Source organism: Hemiscyllium ocellatum, chromosome 8 (genome assembly GCF_020745735.1).
Source record: "Hemiscyllium ocellatum isolate sHemOce1 chromosome 8, sHemOce1.pat.X.cur, whole genome shotgun sequence".
Classification (NCBI taxonomy): domain Eukaryota; kingdom Metazoa; phylum Chordata; class Chondrichthyes; order Orectolobiformes; family Hemiscylliidae; genus Hemiscyllium; species Hemiscyllium ocellatum.
Window position 1 is genome coordinate 56,150,141 of NC_083408.1, and position 19,594 is coordinate 56,169,734.

The 19,594-nt window shown below is 41.9% G+C and overlaps 1 long non-coding RNA gene across 1 annotated transcript in view; it reads right to left on the reverse strand.

Moving 5' to 3' along the window:
- Window positions 1-12,190: 12,190 nt before the first annotated feature.
- Window positions 12,191-19,594, reverse strand: part of LOC132817873 (uncharacterized) — a 65,711-nt gene continuing 58,307 nt past the window's right edge. The window contains exons 2-3 of the long non-coding RNA XR_009644928.1: window positions 18,284-18,385; window positions 12,191-12,317 (exon numbers count right to left, since the gene is read on the reverse strand). This is a non-coding gene — a long non-coding RNA (uncharacterized LOC132817873). The remainder of the gene's footprint in view (window positions 12,318-18,283; window positions 18,386-19,594) is intronic.

The window sequence follows — 19,594 nt, forward strand, 5'->3', positions numbered from 1 at the left end:
TCCCAGGCGGAAGATGAGGCGCTCTTCCTCCAACCATCGTGTTGTTATGGTCTGGCGATGGAGGAGTCCAAGGACCTGCATGTCCTTGGTGGAGTGGGAGGGGGAGTTGAAGTGTTGAGCCATGGGGTGGTTGGGTTGGTTGGTCTGGATGTCCCAGAGGTGTTCTCTGAAACATTCCGCAAGTAGGTGGCCTGTCTCCCCAATATAGAGGAGGCCACATCGGGTGCAGCGGATGCAATAGATGATGTGTGTGGAGGTGCAGGTGAATTTGTGGTGGATATGGAAGGATCCCTTGGGGCTTTGGAGAGAAGTAAGGGAGGAGGTGTGGGCGCAAATTTTGCATTTCTTGCGGTTGCAGGGGAAGGTGCCGGGTGTGGAGGTTGGGTTGGTGGGGGGTGTGGACGTGATGAGGGAGTCACGGAGGGAGTGGTCTTTTTGGAATGCTGATGGGGAGGGGAGGGGAGGGAAATATATCCCTGGTGGTGGGGTCCGTTTGGAGGTGGCGGAAATGATGGTGGATGATACGCTGTATATGGAGGTTGGTGGGGTGGTAAGTGAGAACCAGTGGGGTTCTGTCCTGGTGGCGGTTGGAGGGGCGGGGCTCAAGGGCAGAGGAGCGGGAAGTGGAGGAGATGCAGTGGAGGGCATCGTCGATCACGTCTGGGCGGAAATTGCGGTCTTTGAAGAAGGAGGCCATCTGGGTTGTACGGTATTGGAACTGGTCCTCCTGGGAGCAGATGCGGCAGAGACAAAGGAATTGGGAGTATGGGATGGCATTTTTACAGGGGGAAGGGTGGGAGGAGGTGTAGTCTAGATAGCTGTGGGAGTCAGTCGGTTTATAGTAAATGTCCGTGTTGATTCGGTCGCCCGAGATAGAAATGGAAAGGTCTAGGAAGGGGAGGGAGGAGTCTGAAAAGGTCCAGGTGAATTTGAGGTCGGGGTGGAAGGTGTTGGTAAAGTGGATGAACTGTTCAACTTCCTCTTGGGAGCACGAGGCAGCGCCGATACAGTCATCGATGTAGCGGAGGAAAAGGTGGGGGGTGGTGCCAGTGTAGTTGCAGAAGATGGACCGTTCCACATATCCTATGAAGAGGCAGGCATAGCTGGGGTTCATGGGGGTGCCCATGGCTACTCCTTTGGTTTGGAGGAAGTGGGAGGATTGGAAAGAGAAGTTGTTCAGGGTGAGGATCAGTTCAGTCAGTCGAAGGAGGGTGTCAATGGAAGGGTACTGGTTGGTACGGTGGGAAAGGAAGAAGTGGAGGGCTTTGAGTCCTTCGTGATGGGGGATGGAGGTGTACAGGGACTGGTTGTCCATGGTGAAGATAAGGCGTTGGGGACCGAGGAAGCGAAAATCATGGAGGATGTGGAGGGCGTGGGTGGTGTCCCGAGCGTAAGTGGGGAGTTCTTGGACTAAGGGGGACAGGACCGTGTCGAGGTAGGCAGAGATGAGTTCGGTGGGGCAAGAGCAGGCTGAGACAATGGGTTGGCCGGGGCAGTCAGGTTTGTGGATTTTGGGCAGGAGGTAGAAACGGGCGGTGCGGGGTTGTGGGACTATGAGGTTGGAGGCGGTGGATGGGAGATCCCCTGAGGTGATAAGGTTATGGATGGTCTGGGAGATGATGGTTTGGTGGTGGGAGTTGGGGTCATGGTCAAGGGCAGTAGGAGGAGGTGTCTGCGAGCTGGCGTTTAGCCTCAGCGGTGTAAAGGTCAGTGCGCCAAACTACTACCGTGCCTCCCTTGTCTGCCGGTTTGATGGTGAGGTTGGGATTGGAGCGGAGGGAGTGGAGGGCTGCACGTTCCGAGGGTGAGAGGTTGGAGTGAGTGAGAGGGGTGGAGAGTTTGAGACGGTTAATGTCACGGCTTATTTCTATAAGCTTATTTCTACTTATTTCTATAAGACTACTACCTATTTTAACTTTTATTTAGGATTATTATCTTGTACTAGCATATGGATTTATAGTTTTTAAATACATATTAAATAGGGCTGCTATTCCCTTTAAGAAACTTACTATCAAAACAGCGCTTCCGTGAAACTGCATGAATGAATGTGTAGGAATTGTCAAAAAAAAGGCAATAGAACATGAAACCACTTGGCCCAGCTGTAAGAGATCAGTTTAATTTCCTCTATACTTTTATTTTTCACTTACTTACATCATTTAGGTCTGGTATTTTTACTAACATTACTAACTTCAAAGACAAAAGGACTAACACCTCTTAATTATGCAAACTCAGACCAGACAGACATTCTAATCCCGTCAGGAATAACAGCCAGCATTTAACAAGTGATTAAACTATCTCCTGCATCCCCAAGACAGATGTCACACAAACTTGTGCACAATAGATACAACTATGTGATGCCATTGTGCTAAAGTTTTAATGTATATAAAAACTGTATATAAAAGAGGCTACTGTAAAACTGTACTTTAGATTCCATCATTACTTCGAACTGTGCCACTGCGGATGCCCAATAAAGAGGTTAATTGTGCCACTCACTGATCTCGGTCATTACTGAACATAATCTCACACATCAAATAAAAACAGGATCGTTTCTGCCTTCTTATCCACATTCTCAACCTGCCTTCAATGATTTAAACACTTACACTTCTAAGTCTCTTGTTCCATACTTTATAATTATTTTCTTTAAGTTATAATATCTCACCTCATCCTTCCTACCAAAAGAAATCACATCACACTTCTCTACATTAAACTTCACCTGTCATAGGTTTACCCATTCCATTAGCCTGTCAATGTCCTCTTGATGTCTATCAATATCCTTCTCAGTTCATAATACTTTCAGGTGTTGTGTCATCTGAAAGTATTGAGATTGTGCCTTAGGGATCCTGTTATTAATATAGATCGAGAAACATAGTGTTCCGAGTACTGATTTCTGATGACACTCACTGAATACCTTCCTTCAGTCTAAATGCCAGCAATTCAAACAAAAAAGCTAGTTCCCATCACTCAGCCAACGCTGCATATATAGAATGCACTGCCTGGAAACATGGTGAAGATAGGTTCAATTGAGACATTCAGGAGGGCAGTGGATGTTATTTTGATAGAAATGACTTGCAGGAACATGGTGAAAAAATTGGCATTAGTTAATAGAACTGGGGCGGGCATGATGGATCAAGTAGCCTCCTTCTTCACTGTAACAATTCTGTGATTCTGCAGTTCGATTCAGCCACTCAGTTTTATTCCATGATCTCTGCTGGCAAACTTATTATGTAGCACCTTAAAAATGCCTTTTGAAAATCCATATCATATGGGCCACATTATCCTCATCAGAGCTCTCTGCAATCTCATTGAAAAAACTCAAATCAAGTAATTTTAAGAAGATTCACTTTAACAAATCTGTGTTGGCTTTCCTTAATTAATCCACATTGTCCAAATAACGGTTAAAGTTTGTTCTGTTCTACAATCACTGAAATTGAACTGACAAGTCTGTTGTTGTTGTGTTGATATTGACACACTTTTTTGAACAAAGGGTAACAAACGTACTTTTCCCATGCTCCGGCACAGTCTGTTCAAATGAGGAGGATTCCAAGATTATGGGCTATACTTTGAAATTTCTTCTTTCTATTCCCTTGCTAGCATTCCATCTGTCCTGTTCGCTTATTAACGTTAAGTACAGTTAGAGTTTCCACTGCCACATCTTCATCAGCTTTTAGACCATTCAGTACTTTAATTGCAACCCCTTTAATGATGATTTTGTCATGATTTTCTCCCTTCAGAAAAGCAAAGTATTCTTTTAGCACCTCAACGTGATTTCTGCCTTCATGTATAAATGCCCCTTTCAATCCCTAATCAGCCCAATAATCTTCTTTCTATCTTCGTGGCTATTTATATCTGTAGAAGACTTTTATATTCTCTTTTGTGTTAGCTGACAGTTTCTTCATTCTTTGCCTTTTATTTCTATTTTCACTTCTTTGCGGAACTCTTTATATTCAACCTGGTTCTGATTTGTATTATTAACTTGATATCTATTAGATGTATCTTTTTTCGATTTTATATTACTCTCAGATTCTATCACCATCCAAGGAGCTCTGGATAAGCTTGGCCCTAACTGACCACCAATCCCTTCCCCAACCCGTGCCGTGGTAATTTACCTTGGCTCTCCTCAAACAATCACTTCTTTAAAAGCAACCCATTGTTCTGTTATAGTATTCACTGTTTTATTCTTGATTCTAATTTCCTCAGGCCAAGTCTGTTCTCAATCTATGGAAATTGGCCTCCTCTAATTAATATTTTACTTTCAATTGTTCCTGTTCTTTCTTTACCTAAACCTTACCATCCAACAATCACTGTTTCCTGAAGATACCATGACTGACACTTCTTTCATCTTTCCTGATGAAGGGGTTTTGCCCAAAACATTGATTTTCCTGCTCCTCGGATGCTGCCTGACCTGCTGTGCTTTTCCAGCACCACACTCTCGATTCTAATCTCCAGCATTTGTAGTCCTCACTTCCATCCACTTCTATCATCTTGACTAATCTCATTCTCCAGAACCAGGGTCAGTAATGCCTCCTTCCTCATTTGATTGGAAACTTACTCAGCAGCAAAATGCTTCACCTGAACACATGCCACATGTATGCCTCTTTTCTGTATCAGCAAACCATTTCATATTGGGATAATTAAAGTCTTATTATCACTACTCTATAATAATTGCTCCTTGATGTAATTTCACAGTAAATTTGTTTCTTCATATCATTCAAAGCATTTAGTGGCCAATAGGATGCATCAACTGAGATTCTGCTCCTGTTTCTAAACTCTAACCAAATATTCTGTTCCCGAGTCCTCTCTCTCTCTCTCTCTCTCTTTCTCCAATATTGTAATATTATCCTTTATACTGCCACCATCCTTCTTTCTTTCCTTCCTTCTCTACCTTTCTGGACCACCTAGTATCCAGGAGTGCTTACTACCCAGCCCTCTTGTAAGCCACATCTCCTTTATTGCCGCAACTTCATTGTCCAATATGATTGACACAATTCACCAACGATATTGATCAAGCTTTGCAAACTTATATGAATGCAAAAGAAGTAAGATTGCATTCCCTCTTATTTTGACTCTAACCCTTACCACATATGTTGGTTTCTCAATGCTATGTGCACTTTGTTTCTTCTTTCTACCACTGTATCTTGATTCCCACAGCAGAATAGCCTCTGGTCCATTATCATCAGTAGAGATGCATATGCCTTAAATTGTCTGACCAAGCACAAATCAGTTTAACAGATTGTCCATTGACTAGAAAGTGTTTTCTCCAAAATACCCAAGGCATGATAGGGTAATAATAAATAATAAATTAAAGTCTGAACACTATGCACTTAAACCGAGTCTTCTTAATTCTTCTCTGATCAGTGAATATTGTGGGTTCACTTCCTGGCTGGTAGACAGTGGTTGAAACGCTTAGGAGCTGATAGCTGCCCATTGTTTCCATTAATCGTCTGCCAACTTCCTGCGGGAATACAAAGTATGAGAGGAAAGATGTCCATCACAACAGGAAAGCACCACTGCAATCACACAATGTTGACAGATTTGTACTTCTATTTATGTTTTTACTAATATTCCCATGAAAAACAAAAATAAATCAGAAAAAAATTATTTGTGAATTATGTTGAGGAGTTGCAGGAGTTGTGAGCATGGGTATTCAGCAAGGGCTGAATTGAACTGACAAGTCTGTTGTTGTGTTGATATTTACACAATTTGAACAAAGGATAAAAAATGTAGTTTTCCCATGCTCTGGCACAATCCATCCAAATAGGGAGGATTCCAAAATTATGGTCTGTACTTGGATTTGGACAATTTAAACATGAGCTGTGAGGATGGAGAGTTAGAGCAGGGATTTTGAGGAGGTGGAGAGACAGGGTGGTTATAACTGTCTAATGATAAAAAAAAAGAAAAATGGGATGATGAACATAACACTCAAATGGATGATATGACCGTTTGTGCTTCAGTGCAAAGTAATCTGTTTCCATGTCAAAAAGTCGTGAAAACTACTGGTACCAGATTTCAGACCAACAGAATGACCAGTATTGTGGTCATCTCCCACGCAACTCCCAATCTGAATAGATTGAATCCAATGTATGCCAATAGATCTTGATCTGGTTTCATATAGAAGTAGACAAAGGGAACTTACTGCCGAGGCAAAAAAGGTTCAGCCACCAATAGTGGGCTCTTAATATCAGGGATTGAAAGGAGGACTAAATTAGACAATTAAAGACGCTGTGGAAGTTTGAGGTGCTGGAGAAGATCGCAGAGCTAAGGGAGGGAATTGAAAACAAATGTAATAATTTTAAAATCAGAATTACTTGGCTAGGGGCCAATGTTTTGCAGAGAACCCTGCGAGGATACCAGAGGGGTGCTTGTTTTGCATTAAGACACGGGCAGCAGAATTTTGAGTGACTTCAAGTTTACAGAGAATAGGATGTGGGAAATGAGTCAGGAGTGTGTTAAAATAATTGAGTGTAGAGGTTAAAAAAGGCATGCAGGAAGGCTTCAGCATGAGCTGAGACAGGGGTGATGTTACTGAAGAGCAAATAGATAGTTTTAGTGATGACATGAGTCTGTTGTGGTTACTCTCCTTACACAAACCACAGGAGGACTCAGGTATGCAGGTTAACTTTGGGTTTATTCAAACAACCTCCGCCTTAGACTGTCTAAGCAGAAATCTGTTGGATGCTTGGTCTTACATCAGTCTAATGCAAAGAGAAAAACATCAATATGTATACATTGTTGAAATTTCATTATTGTGCAATAAACAGAAATCTTCCATTCTATGTCTTTCTCTTATCCTGTCTCCATGTATCTGTTTATCCTCTCTAGCCTGCCCCAAAGCTGATACAGACCTTAGGATATACAAGGTTTCTCTCCAGTCATTTCCACTGATCTGGACTCTTATGTTATTGAAGGTTCACACTGCGAAATTGTCCCTTTAAAGTACGAGCTTGACTTATTCTATTGTAACTTCTTCTTATAAAATTTTGTTTAACTCCCACTATAAACCTAAGTTTGGAAACTCCTCCCAGGATTAAATATGCTGCCTAGGTTGTGAAGTGACTGGAAATTTCAGTTTGTTATCTGGGAGAGGGATGGAGTCACTAGATCAGGACAAGCATTAAATGCTGACCAGCCAGCAATGCCCACAGCCCACAGGTGTATAGATAAAAAAATAGGAAATGTAGTTGGAGCAGGAACTGAAAGCAGTGAGTTCCCATATTTAATCGGGGGGAATTTCTGTTTATCCAATCCTGGGTGACTGTGTGGAGTTTGCACATTCTCCTTGTGTCTGCGTGGGTTTCCTCTGGGTGCACCGGTTTCCTCCCACAATCCAAAGATGTGCAGGTCAGGTGAATTGGCCATGCTAAATTGCCCACAGTGTTCAGTGCGTTGGTCAGGGGTAAATATAGGGTAAGGGAATGGGTTTGGGTGGGTTTCTCTTCGGAGGGGCAGTGTGGACTTGTTGGGCCGAAGGGCCTGTTTCCACACTGTAGAGAACCTAATCTAACATTTTGCAATAGTGAAGGAATCAAGAATGATGAAAGGTGGGAATGGGTATTGTCAACTTACATGCCCTTCATTCTGAATTTAGAGAGCTTGGTGTGCAGTTAGCAAGCAGGACCTCAAAAGTATTAATCTTTGAATTATTGCAGGCAAGTGAGTGTAGAAATAAGAGGGTAAAGCAGATGAATATGTGATTGAAAAGATGGTGTTGGGGTTGTATGGTGGGTTTTAGATTCTATATTGGGTTTTGAATGAAATTTATAGAAATAACAAATATATATTGGTTATCACACTGAGCCTGCGATTGGGATGTTCTGCTACAGCTGTACAGGACATTGGTAAAGTCACTTTTAGAATACTACCTACAATTGTGTTTATCTTTCAGTCTAATTTGCCCACATCGTCCAGATATCCTAAATTAATTTTGGCCCATTTGCCAGCATTTGGCCTATATCCCTCCAAACCCTTCCTATTCATATACCCATCCAGACATCTTTTAGATGTTGTTATTGTACCAGCCTACACCACCTTCTCTGGCAGCTCATTCCATGCTCATACCACCCTCTGCGTGAAAAAATTGCCCTTTAGGTTCCTTTTAAATACTTGGACTCCCTACCCTGAGGAAAAGAGCTTGGCTGTTCAACCTTTCCATGTCCCTCTTGATTATATAAACCTCAATAAGGTCACCCCTCGGCCTCTGATGCTGCAGACAAAATAGCCTTAGCATATTCACAATATCACAAACCCTCCAACCCTGGCAGAATGTAGTAACCAATATCCTGAATAGCTGCAACATCACCTCCCAACTCCTTTACTCAAAGCAAGTATACCAAACGCCTTCTTCACTATTCTATCCACCTGCGACTCTACTTTCAAGGAGCTACAAAGCTGCACTCCAAGGCGTCTTTATTCAGCAACACACCCCAGGACCTTACCATTAAGTTATAAGTCCTGCCCTGATTTGCTTTCCCATAATGCAACACCTCACATTTGGTGTCATTTGCAAACTTACTAATCGTACTTCCTATGTTCACATCCAAATCACTTATATATATGAAAAAAAGCAGTGGACCCAGCATCGATTCTTGTGGAACACCACTGGTCACAGACCCCCAGTGTTTAAAACAACCCTCCAAAATCACCCTTTACCTTGGAGCCAGTTCTGTATCCAAATGGCTAGTTTTCCCTGTATTCCATGAGATCTAACCTTGCTAATCAGTTTCTCATAGGGAAACTTGTCAAGCGCCTGACTGAAGTCCATACAGATCATGTCCACTGCTCTGCCCTCATCAATCCTCTTTATTACTTGTTTAAAAAACTCAGTCAAGTTAATGAGATATGATTTCCCACGCAAAAAGTCATGTTGGCTATCCCTAATCAGACCTTACCCTTCCAAATACATGTACATCCTGTCACTCAGGATTCTCTCCAACAACGTGCCCCAAACTGATGTCAGGCTCACTGGTCTATAATTCCCTGACTTTTCCTTACCACCTTTCTTAAATAGTGACACCACATTAGCCAACTTCCAGTCTTCCAGCACCTCACCTATGGTTATCAATGATGAAAATATCTCAGCAAGGGGCCCAACAATCACTGCCTTAGCTTCCCATACAGTTCGAGAGTACACCATCAGATCCCAAGGATTTATCCACCTTTATGCATTTTAAGATGTTCAGAACCTCCACCTCTGTAATATGGACAGTTTTTAAGATGTTGCTATTTATTTTCCTACATTCTAGATCTTCCATATCCTTTTTCACAATAAACACTGATGCAAAATACTCATTTAGTATCTCCCCCAAATCTTGCGGTTCCTCACATTGGTGGCCTTGCTGATCTTTGAGGGACCCTATACTCCTAGTTACCCTTTGTCCTGGAAAGTTAAATTTCCCTACCATTACTATCCTACTATTCTTTCTGATAACTGAGATCTCCTTACAAATTTGTTTCTCAATTTCCCACTGACTATTAGGGGGTCTATAGTACAATCTCAATAAGGTGATCACCCTTTTCTTATTCCTCAGTTCTACCCAAATAACCTCCTTGGATATATTCCCAGGAATACCTTCCCTAAGTACAGCTATAATGTTGTCCCTTATCAAAAACACCACTTGCTTTCCTCTCCTACCTCCCTTCCTATCATTCTTATAGCATCTATATCCTGGAACATTAAGCTGCAAGTCCTGACCACCTCTGAGCCACGTCGGTGAAATTGCTATGATATCCCAGTCCCATGTTCCAACCATGTCCTGAGTTCATCTGCCTCACCTGTTGGGCCTCTTGCATGGAAATAAATGCAGTTTAATTTATCAGTCCTACCTCATTCTCTAGGAGAAAGTGATAACTGCAGATGCTGGAGATCAGACTCAAACAATGTGGTGCTGGAAAAACACAGCAAGTCAGATGGCAACCAAGAAGCAGAAAAGTCGATGTTTTGAGCATAAGCTCTTCATCAGGAAAGAGGGGATGGCCCAAGGTGGCTGAGAGATAAATGGGCTGGGGGTGGGGGAGGGATGGGGTGGATGGGGGGAATGCAGATGCAGCTGGGGGAAGGTGGCTGGGAATGCGATAGGTAGATGGATGTGGAGAGTGATGGTGTGGAGTCAGAGGGTGGAGGTCGGAGTGGAGGGTGGAATGAATAGGTGGGAAGGAAGATGGACAGGTAGGACAGTTCAAGAGGGTGGTGCTGAGTTGGAAGGTTGGATCTGGGATAGAGTGACGGAAGAGGAAATGAAGAAACTGGTGAAATTCGTGTGGTTGGAGAGTCTCAAAGCGGAAGATGAGCATTCTTCCTCCAGGTGTTGGTGGCTAGGATTGGCAGTGGAGGAAGCTTCGGACTTACATATCCTTGGCGGAGAGGGAGAGGGAGTTGTAGTGTTCAGCCACAGGGTGGTGGGGTTGTTTAGTGCATGTGTCCCAGAGATCTTCTCTGAAATGTTCTGCAAGTTCTCTGCTTTGTTCTTGTCTGCCCTGACTGTTTGACTTGCTCCTTTTCCCAACTGTACCAGTCTCAGATTGGTCTCTTTCCTCACTATCTCCGCAGGTTCCACTGCCCCACAACCCACACACCACCCCCACCCCCCACCCACCTTACTAGCTTAAATTCTCCCAAACAGCTCTATCAAATCTCCCTGCCAGTATATTAGTCCCCTTTCAATTCAGGTGCAATCCGTCCTTCGTATACAGATCATTTCTACACCAAAAGAGATCTCAATGATCCAAAAATGTGAATCCTTCTCCCATACACCAGCTTCTCAGCCATGCATTCATCTGCTCTATCCTTCTATTCCTGCACTCACTAGCTCATAGCACTGGGAATAATCCCAGTATTACTACCCTCAAGGGTCTACTTTTTAAATTTCTGCCTAACTTCCTATATTCTCTCCTCAGAATTCCATCCCTTTCGCTTCCTATGTCATTGGTTCCAATGTGTACAATGACCTCCTGCTGGTCCCTCACCCCTTTGAGAACATTCTGCACCTTCTCTGAGACATCCTTGATCCTGGCACTAGAGAGGCACACACCATTTTGATGTCCACTGTCAGCTGCAGAAACACCTTTCTGTACCTCTGACTAGAGAGTCTCCTATCACAATCGATCATTTGGAACCCAACGTACTCCGCGTTACAATAGAGCCACTCTTGATACTAGAAACCTGGCTGTCAGTACTACATTCCCATGAGAGTCCATCATCCACTATATTTTCCAAAACGTCATACTTGTTTGAGATAGGGATAGCCAACAGAGACTCCTGCATTACCTGTCTACCTCTTCTACCTTTCCTGGAGTTAACCCATCCACATGACTCTAATTTTGGTTTATCTCCCTTCCTCAAACTGCCATACATCACACCCCCTAGCTCTTGGAAATTCCTCATTGCCTCTAACCACAGCTCCAAACAATGCGTATGATCCGATAGGATTTGTAATCAAGCACACTTCCTGTAGACATAATCATCAGTATCATGGAAACTCTCCCTAAACTTCGACATCCAACAGGAAAAGCACATCATTTTACTAAACACCATCTTTGCTCCTTAACAATCTACAGACCCAGAATATAGCATAGTCATACTGCTCTAAGAAACACTAACTTAGTACCTATGTTTTATATTTTTAAAGTTTAATCAAAAGACAGCACTCAATAAAAACATTCTTCTCATTATTATTGATTTCCAAAAAAAAGTAAGGTTACACTTAAAAACTAGCCACTTAGCTGCTCCAAGTGCTGTGAGCTCCTCGACATAGGTTTCTCCAAGATCAGTTATGAGTTTCACCAAGTGGTCCTGGATACACAATTTTCCATCGCTTCCCCAAATTTTGAAAGGAACCACAAAGTTGTAGGGGCAGCTGACTGATGATGATGAAAACGACTGAACAAGGTGGACAGTTTTCAACGAATCCACCAAAATACTGAAGCAAAATTCACTAGAAATAAAGGTGAGTTTTGAGAATGAATGATTCCTATTTTACCATATGGTTATTTATGTGAAATGAATTTTTGTTTAGTTTATTGTCCCCACAGAAAAAAAATTCTAATACAGTGTCAGTCATTGATAGGAAAAGTAAGTACAGTTTTAATTAATATGCCAGTCAGGTTGACTATACTTTAGGGAATATGACTTTAAATTCCTTTGCTTTGTTACCGGAAAAGACACATAGTTCAAACAGCCTGGCTACAATATTCCTTTTGATATCGAGATGCAGTATGGAACAAAGTATTTTTTCAGCAGGAATGCTCTGGGGGTTTGCTCTGATCCAGCCTTAGCTTGATGTGCTGTCACACAAGGGCATCACTGTATCCATCCAAATGGAGCACTATTGAATGGACAAATAAATCACTGGTTAACAAAAGAAAATTCAAAATATAGTAAAATACACAATAGCTCTGAAGATGAAATTGTACAAACCCTGAATTTCCCTCCAGTATCAAATTATGGATTTTACTTTAATTTAGCAGCAAAATGTTCATTTTTATTCGGTTTAACAACAGTATGGCATCCTCCAACCAGAACTTGAAGTATTTTCTTTCTCACTATTTAAATGGCAATTTTCAGGTGAAGTTGTTAAACATTCAATTGTTCCATTAAATGGTTGTTTTATTACAGTGTGCCCGAACTGTTACTCATTAATGGGTTCACAAAACAGGACCTTCTGGTTCAGCTGTGACTAAAGAGTTCCATTCAATTTTGTAGCACTTGATTTACAGCACACACAGTAAAGAAAGTTGAAATTTTAATTGTAAAATCTTTCCAAACAGCTTAGGTAGCAGCAACAACATTTCAGGGCTAGATTCTGACCTCACAGTAGGACATCACTTGAACACTGACAAGCTGGGAAGATATTCCATTAACAGAGAGCATTTAATAAGTTAATTTACAAATATGTTTGATTCTAATAGAAACCTAAGAGATTGTTGGTTACAATGCCCAGAGTTACATACTTAAAATATTCAATTTGATTTCATTTCATTTTATTTATTTATTCTTGTCACACGTGCCTAGGTACAGAAAAAGTTTTGTTTTGTCTGCAGTACAGGCATATCATGCCATACGAAGTGCATTAAGGTAATAGAACAGAGTGAGAAATACAATGTTGCCTCTGCAGAGAAGATGCACAAAGACTGAGATCAGCATTCAGTTCGAAATTTAAGAAGTCCATTCAGAAGTCCAATAACAGCGAGGAAGAAGCTGTCTTCGAATCTGTTGGTATGTGTATTTAATCTTTTTTATCTTTTGCCTGACAAAAGCAGTTGGAAGAGATTATAACCAAGATGGGCGGGGTCTCTCAATGTGTTGGCTGTCTTTCTGAGGCAGTGAGAAGTATAGATGGAGTCAGTGGATGGGAGGTTGGCTTACATGATAGACTGGGCTGTTCACAACTCTCTGTATTACCTTACTGTCCTGTGCAGTGCAGTTGCCATACCAAGCCACAATGCATCAAGATAGAATGTTTTCTATGGTGCATCTATAAAAAGTGGTAAGAGAACAAGCCAAATATCCTTCGCATTCCTAAGAAAGTAGAGGGGTTGTTGTATTTTCTTGAAAGTCATATCGGCATGGGTGGACCAGGACAGATTGTTGGTGATTGTCACTCCTAGGAACTTGATGGTATCAACCATCTCCACCTTATCCCCATTGATGTAGACACGAACAAGCTTTCCACCTTACTTCCTGAAGTCAATGTCCAGCTCTTGCATTTTGCTGACATTGAGGGAGAGATTGTTATATTTACACCACACCACCAAGCACTCTATCTCTTTTCTATATTCAATCTTGTCATTGATTGAGATCCATTCTACAATGGTAGTGTCACCAGCAAACTTGTAGATGGATTTAGGATGAAATTTGGCCACATAGTCATGACTATGTAGGAGAAGGCTGAGTATGCAAGCTTGTGGGGCACCAGTGTTGAGGATTATTGTAGAGGAGGTGCTCTTGCTTATGCTCACTGATGGCGATCTGTGGGTCAGGAGGTTGAGGATCCAATTGCAGAGGATGCAGCAGAGACCTAGATCCTGGAGTTTGGATGGAATTCGAGTTTTGAAGGTTGAACTGTAGTCAGGGTAGGAGCTTGACATAGGTATCCTTGTTATCCAGATGTTTCAGGGATGAGTGTAGGGCCAAGGTGTGTGCTGCAGACCACTAGATGAATTGCAAAGGGTGAAGGCAGGCTGGGAGGCTGGAGCCGATATGAGCCATCACTAACGTCTTGAAGCACTTCATAATTATGGAGGTCAGAGCCACAGGGCAGTAGTCATTGAGGCATTTTTCTTTGGTATTGGGATGATGGTGGTCTTCTTGAAGCAGGAGGAGAGTTCAGATAATTGTAGGAGAGGTTAAAGATGTCAGTGAATACTCCCGCCAGCTGGTCCACACAGGATGTGAGTGCACAGCCAGTGACTCCATTAGTGCCAGTCACTTTCTGTGGATAGACTGGATAGTCTATCACCACTTGGGATTTGAAGATAGTAAGATCACCCACTCAAAGCCAGCCAAGTCCTTAAGCTTATCACCATCCAGTGATGCCATTGCTGTTGCAACTCAGCTCTGAGCAGGGTGGCTGCTGCAACCTTACCATCAGCTAGCCAGTCTTCGGACAGAAGAGAATCAGAAAAGACTGAGGCTGGATTATGATGTCCTGTCCTTCTTGGGGCAGAATGCTACTTCAGGCTTCACAGGGAAAGCTTAGCTCTGTTCTTTCTTGCCATCCCTCCCCACACACACCATGCACAGAATCACAGAAGTAGTAAGGAGACCATTTGACCTAATATACCTGCACTGACTCTTCAAATGAACACATTACCTATTGCTAACTTCTGCTTTTTCCCCAGACACTTGTTATTTTTTATGCAAATAATAGTCTCATGTCATCTTGAATGCTTCAATGAATCTGCCTTCACCACACTTCCATACTCCAACTACTCACTGAATGTAGAAGTGGTTTTTTTCTCATATCATTCCTGCTGCTTTTGCAAATACCCTCTTGTTCTTGTTCCTTTTACAAGTGGGAACAGTTTCTCCTTATGTACTCCACTCGTTCACTCATGATTTTGAAAACTTCTAATAAACCTTCTCTTAGCTTTCTTTTCTCCAAATACAGCAGTCCCAATTTATTCAATCTTCCCTCATAACTTAAATTTATCATTCTTGGAACCAAATCTTTCTCTTATAACTGTATACATTACACCAGCTGATGTTTAACAAGTGTATCAACAAGTTCACCATCACCTCCTTGCTCTTGTATGTCATGTATCTACTAATGAAGCTGAGGATATTGCCTGTTTTACTACTCTCCTCACCAATCTTCCACCTTCAATAGCCTTGGCACATATACTTCCAGATCTTTCTGCTTTTAGGAATATAGGAACAGGAGTAGGACATTCAGTCTATCAAGCCCGTCCTGTCATTCAGCACAATCATGGCTGATTGACCACTTCAATGACTTTAACTCACCACATTCCCATAATCCAATATAAAAACGGTAATCAGAAATCCATCTATGCCCTAAACGTACTCAAAGACTGAGCCGCCAAGCCCTCTGAAGTGGAGAGTTACAAAATTGCACAACCTTTTGAGTAAAATCATTTCTCCTCATCTCAGACCTAAGTAGCAGCCCCTTTATTTTCAAATTTTTTTTAGATTAGATTACTTAGATTAGCTTACTTACAGTGTGGCCCTTCGGCCCAACAAGTCCACACCGACCCGCCGAAGCGCAACCAACCCATACCCCTACATTTACCCCTTACCTAACACTACGGGCAATTTAGCATGGCCAATTCACCTGACCCGCATATCTTTGGACTGTGGGAGGAAACCGGAGCACCCGGAGGAAACCCACGCAGACACGGGGAGAACGTGCAAACTCCACACAGTCAGTCGCCTGAGTCGGGAATTGAACCCGGGTCTCAGGCGCTGTGAGGCAGCAGTGCTAACCACTGTGCCACTGTGCCGCCCACCCACTGTGCCACCGTGCCGCCCACGTTGCTCCCTAGTTTAAATTCCCTCAACTGGGGTAACACTTTACCTTTATCTACCCTGTCTATCTCTTCAAGTACGTTGCAAGTTTCAACTAGATCATCTTTCATCCTTCAAAACTCCAGAGAATAAGGCCCTGTTTGTCCCAATTCTCTTCATAATCAGTCGTGTCATCTAGAGAATAAGTCTAGTGAACCTTTGTTCCATTCTTTATGGCAATAATATCTTTCCTGAGATAACGAGATCAAAACTTCACAAAATAGTCTAGGTGTGGTCTTACCAAGTTCCTTTACAATTGAAGCAAGACTTCACTACTCTTATACTTAAAATATAGACAGCAGAACTCTAGGCCATGTGAATTCCTACTGTCTCATAGAAAAGGCAGGAAGCTAGCCGAAAAGATTTAAATGTGGCCCAGCCATTAAAATTAACTGCCTCATTCTGACACAACAGGGTAGGGAATTATCTCACATGGTTTCCTGCCAGAGGCCCTGAGACAGTTAAAACCCTGGGTCATTTATTCCTGTTCTGTCATCAATAAATCATGAATAGCAGCAATAACATGGCATTTGTCTTACGTTACATTCTTCTTCTCTTCATTCTCCTCAGTGCTGCCAAAAGGGAAAGTTCAATGTAGGTGGAAATGTTAAATGTTTGATTGCTACCAAGAAGACTTTCCATTCTGAATTGATTAAATTACTAATATAATAAAAATAATTCAGAAATATCATTTAAATTACTGTGAAATAAAAATTACATTTCAATCTGATATTGATCACAATAAGAATGTCTACAAGAGGCTAAGTCACTGAACCAAGAAGGCAAATCCTATCCTTATAAATCAAACCCCAAATTCTCTCTATATATCTCAATTCTTTTTGCTCCAGAAACACATTTCATTGTCTCTTGAAAATATTTATATTGCTTGCATCAATTACCTCACATTGTCTGAAAGCATTGTGAGTGGAAATGGATTTAAATGGGCAAGATTTTAGATTAGATTTTATATCAGTGCCCTTATGAGATCCAGTCATTCACAAAATAGCCGTGCTTTGTAAAGTCTGATTGCATGTGCCAGCTCATCACCTCTGAGTTTTCATGCTTGAAGATGACTCAGAATCTCCACTCATCACTGACGACAAAGTCGAATATACTGCCTATTACAGTTTTGATTCCATGTGATGATATGATGATACACATGCTATTAAAAATTATTTCTACAGGTAACATGAGAAGCAGCAGTGAAATGTAGGCTATACATTGTGCTTAACATTCCATTGATATGTTAAATATATACTCAATCTTCTTTGCTTTACTAGCGAATGATCAGCCTGTACTGCAGGTTCTGCACCCAGTTACCGAAACCAATATCATTATCAAAAAGGATATTTAAGAAGGAAAAACAGCTCTCTGTGGCGGATCGCACGCCAAATCTGAATCTGTTTGTTCTGTTCATAGTGACGCAAATAGAATGAGAGGCGTGTTCCTTGACACCAATATGTCAGCCAATGAGTTGGAGGAGCAGGTCTGAAAATAAACTGTCCACTTTACAATAAATAAACTCTATTTTCAAACCATATAGCAATGCAAACAAAGTCAATTCACAGTCTATTCAAAAGCAGCATACGTGATAGAAATTACAGCAACTCATTCTAGTAAAAGCAGTGATGCCACTGTTACATTTTAGAATTCTCAAAAAGTTCTGACACACACACATACACGCGCGCACACACACATTCAATAGTTCTCTGGTATGTCTAAACAGAGAATGAACAGATTTGTATCTTCTGGACCTTCCCTGAAAATGACACTAACATTGGGCCTATTGCATGATACCAGGTTCAAGCTTTTACCTGCCCCAGAGGTGTGTCATAATATGTTGATTAAAATAATTCATTACCTTTGTATTGTCCCTTTGTTAATTTTTAGCATAGGTCAGTGATTGACAGTATTATCACTAACCTGAAAACTAACCAATTAAAATTTCAAAATACATTCCAATCACATATTGCGATATATTTTGCAGGCACGATTAGTAAAGGAATTACCTAAACATCTCCATTCAGGTGGGAATTGTGTTGTCACTACCTACAGTCTATAGGTCAAGGGGAAGTGTTAGCATAGTGGTAATATCACTGGACTAGTAGTCCAGAACCCCACAGTCTAAAATTCTACAAATGTAAATTCAAATCCTATCACAGGTAACTAAAATTCAAATCCAAAAACATCTGGAATTACAATCAATTATTGTTTAAAACCCATTTGGTTCATTAATGTTCTTTAGGGAAGGAAATCGGCTGTTCTTACCTGGTGGTCTATATGTGATTCCAGACCCATGGTAATGTGGTCAACTCTTATGAAACCGCCTAGTAAGCAGCTCAATGACCTAGCCAGGAGAGACATCCATAGCTATAAATGAATAAAAAAAAGACACAATGTGCTTGAAAAGAATTAAGCAAAGTTCAGAAAGCAGAATAAGAATGTACAAAGGTGCTCACATCCTTTATTTAATACTTGTTAACAGCTCAACTCCCCTCATTAATAATCAGTTTCCTATCTTACCATACTCATCAAACAAGCAAGTCACCAAGAAATTTCAAAATGGAAGTTTGTTTGACAAACTAGTAAATTCACCTTGCTGTTTGTTACAAAGGACTTCCATGTTACGTAGCACCATCTCAGGGCATGATCCACATACATCAGTCACACACATACCCCTCATCTACAATGACATTCAACATTTGGCAACCCCTCAAGACTGCCATGCCACTTTCCTGATCCCCTTCGAGACCACTCAGGAAGCATAGACTAGCACTGATGGCAACTAGTTTTGAGAGACTGCAGCAGGAACACTGAGTGCACAGGGACAGGCTCCTAGCTCACAGACTTGACCACATTGCATCTCAAGGCTGCACACATGTTCTCTTAAGTGCTCAGTCACTTAATGCTGACCTCCATACTCCACTATCCATGCTGCGCCTTTCTGTGCTATGCCTATTGGCTTCTGGTTGGAGCTGCCATGTTGATGTGCTCTTCAGTTCTGTCAACCTGACAGCTGCTTGTCATACATTTCAGTAGAGATCTGACTGGGGGCCAGGGGATCACCTTGCTGTACCATACTCCGGGACTTCAATCTAACACCTACAGTATGTGCCAGCTGCCTGTACAGCAAACACCGTGCCTGTTCATTGGGATTGCTAGTCACCCGCTCGGATCACGGTCAGATGATATATCTAAGTACAGACTGGGGAGAGTGACCATCTCACATGATCAGGGGAATCATGTACCATCAGCTGGAAGATGCAGATTGAGTGGTTAGGGAACTAGACACTCATGTCTAGGAGCAGCTTATCAAAGTCAGTCAGAGGTCTGGGCAAATAATGGGGTCCTGGGGCTTTCTGACTATCAATCATTAAAGAGGGTGCAAGAGTGCCCTTTTGAGGCAGTTGGGGGGGGGATAAACTAAAGAGATAAACATGTCAAGGCTGGGGTATTAAGACTGGCATTTACAGAGGTGGGGCCAAATACAGTGATGGAGGAGAATCTCCAGCTTTATGGGGGTTATGCAGAATCTGAGGGAATGGTAAGCTTGGGAGAGTGTTAGTGGCAGTGAACAAT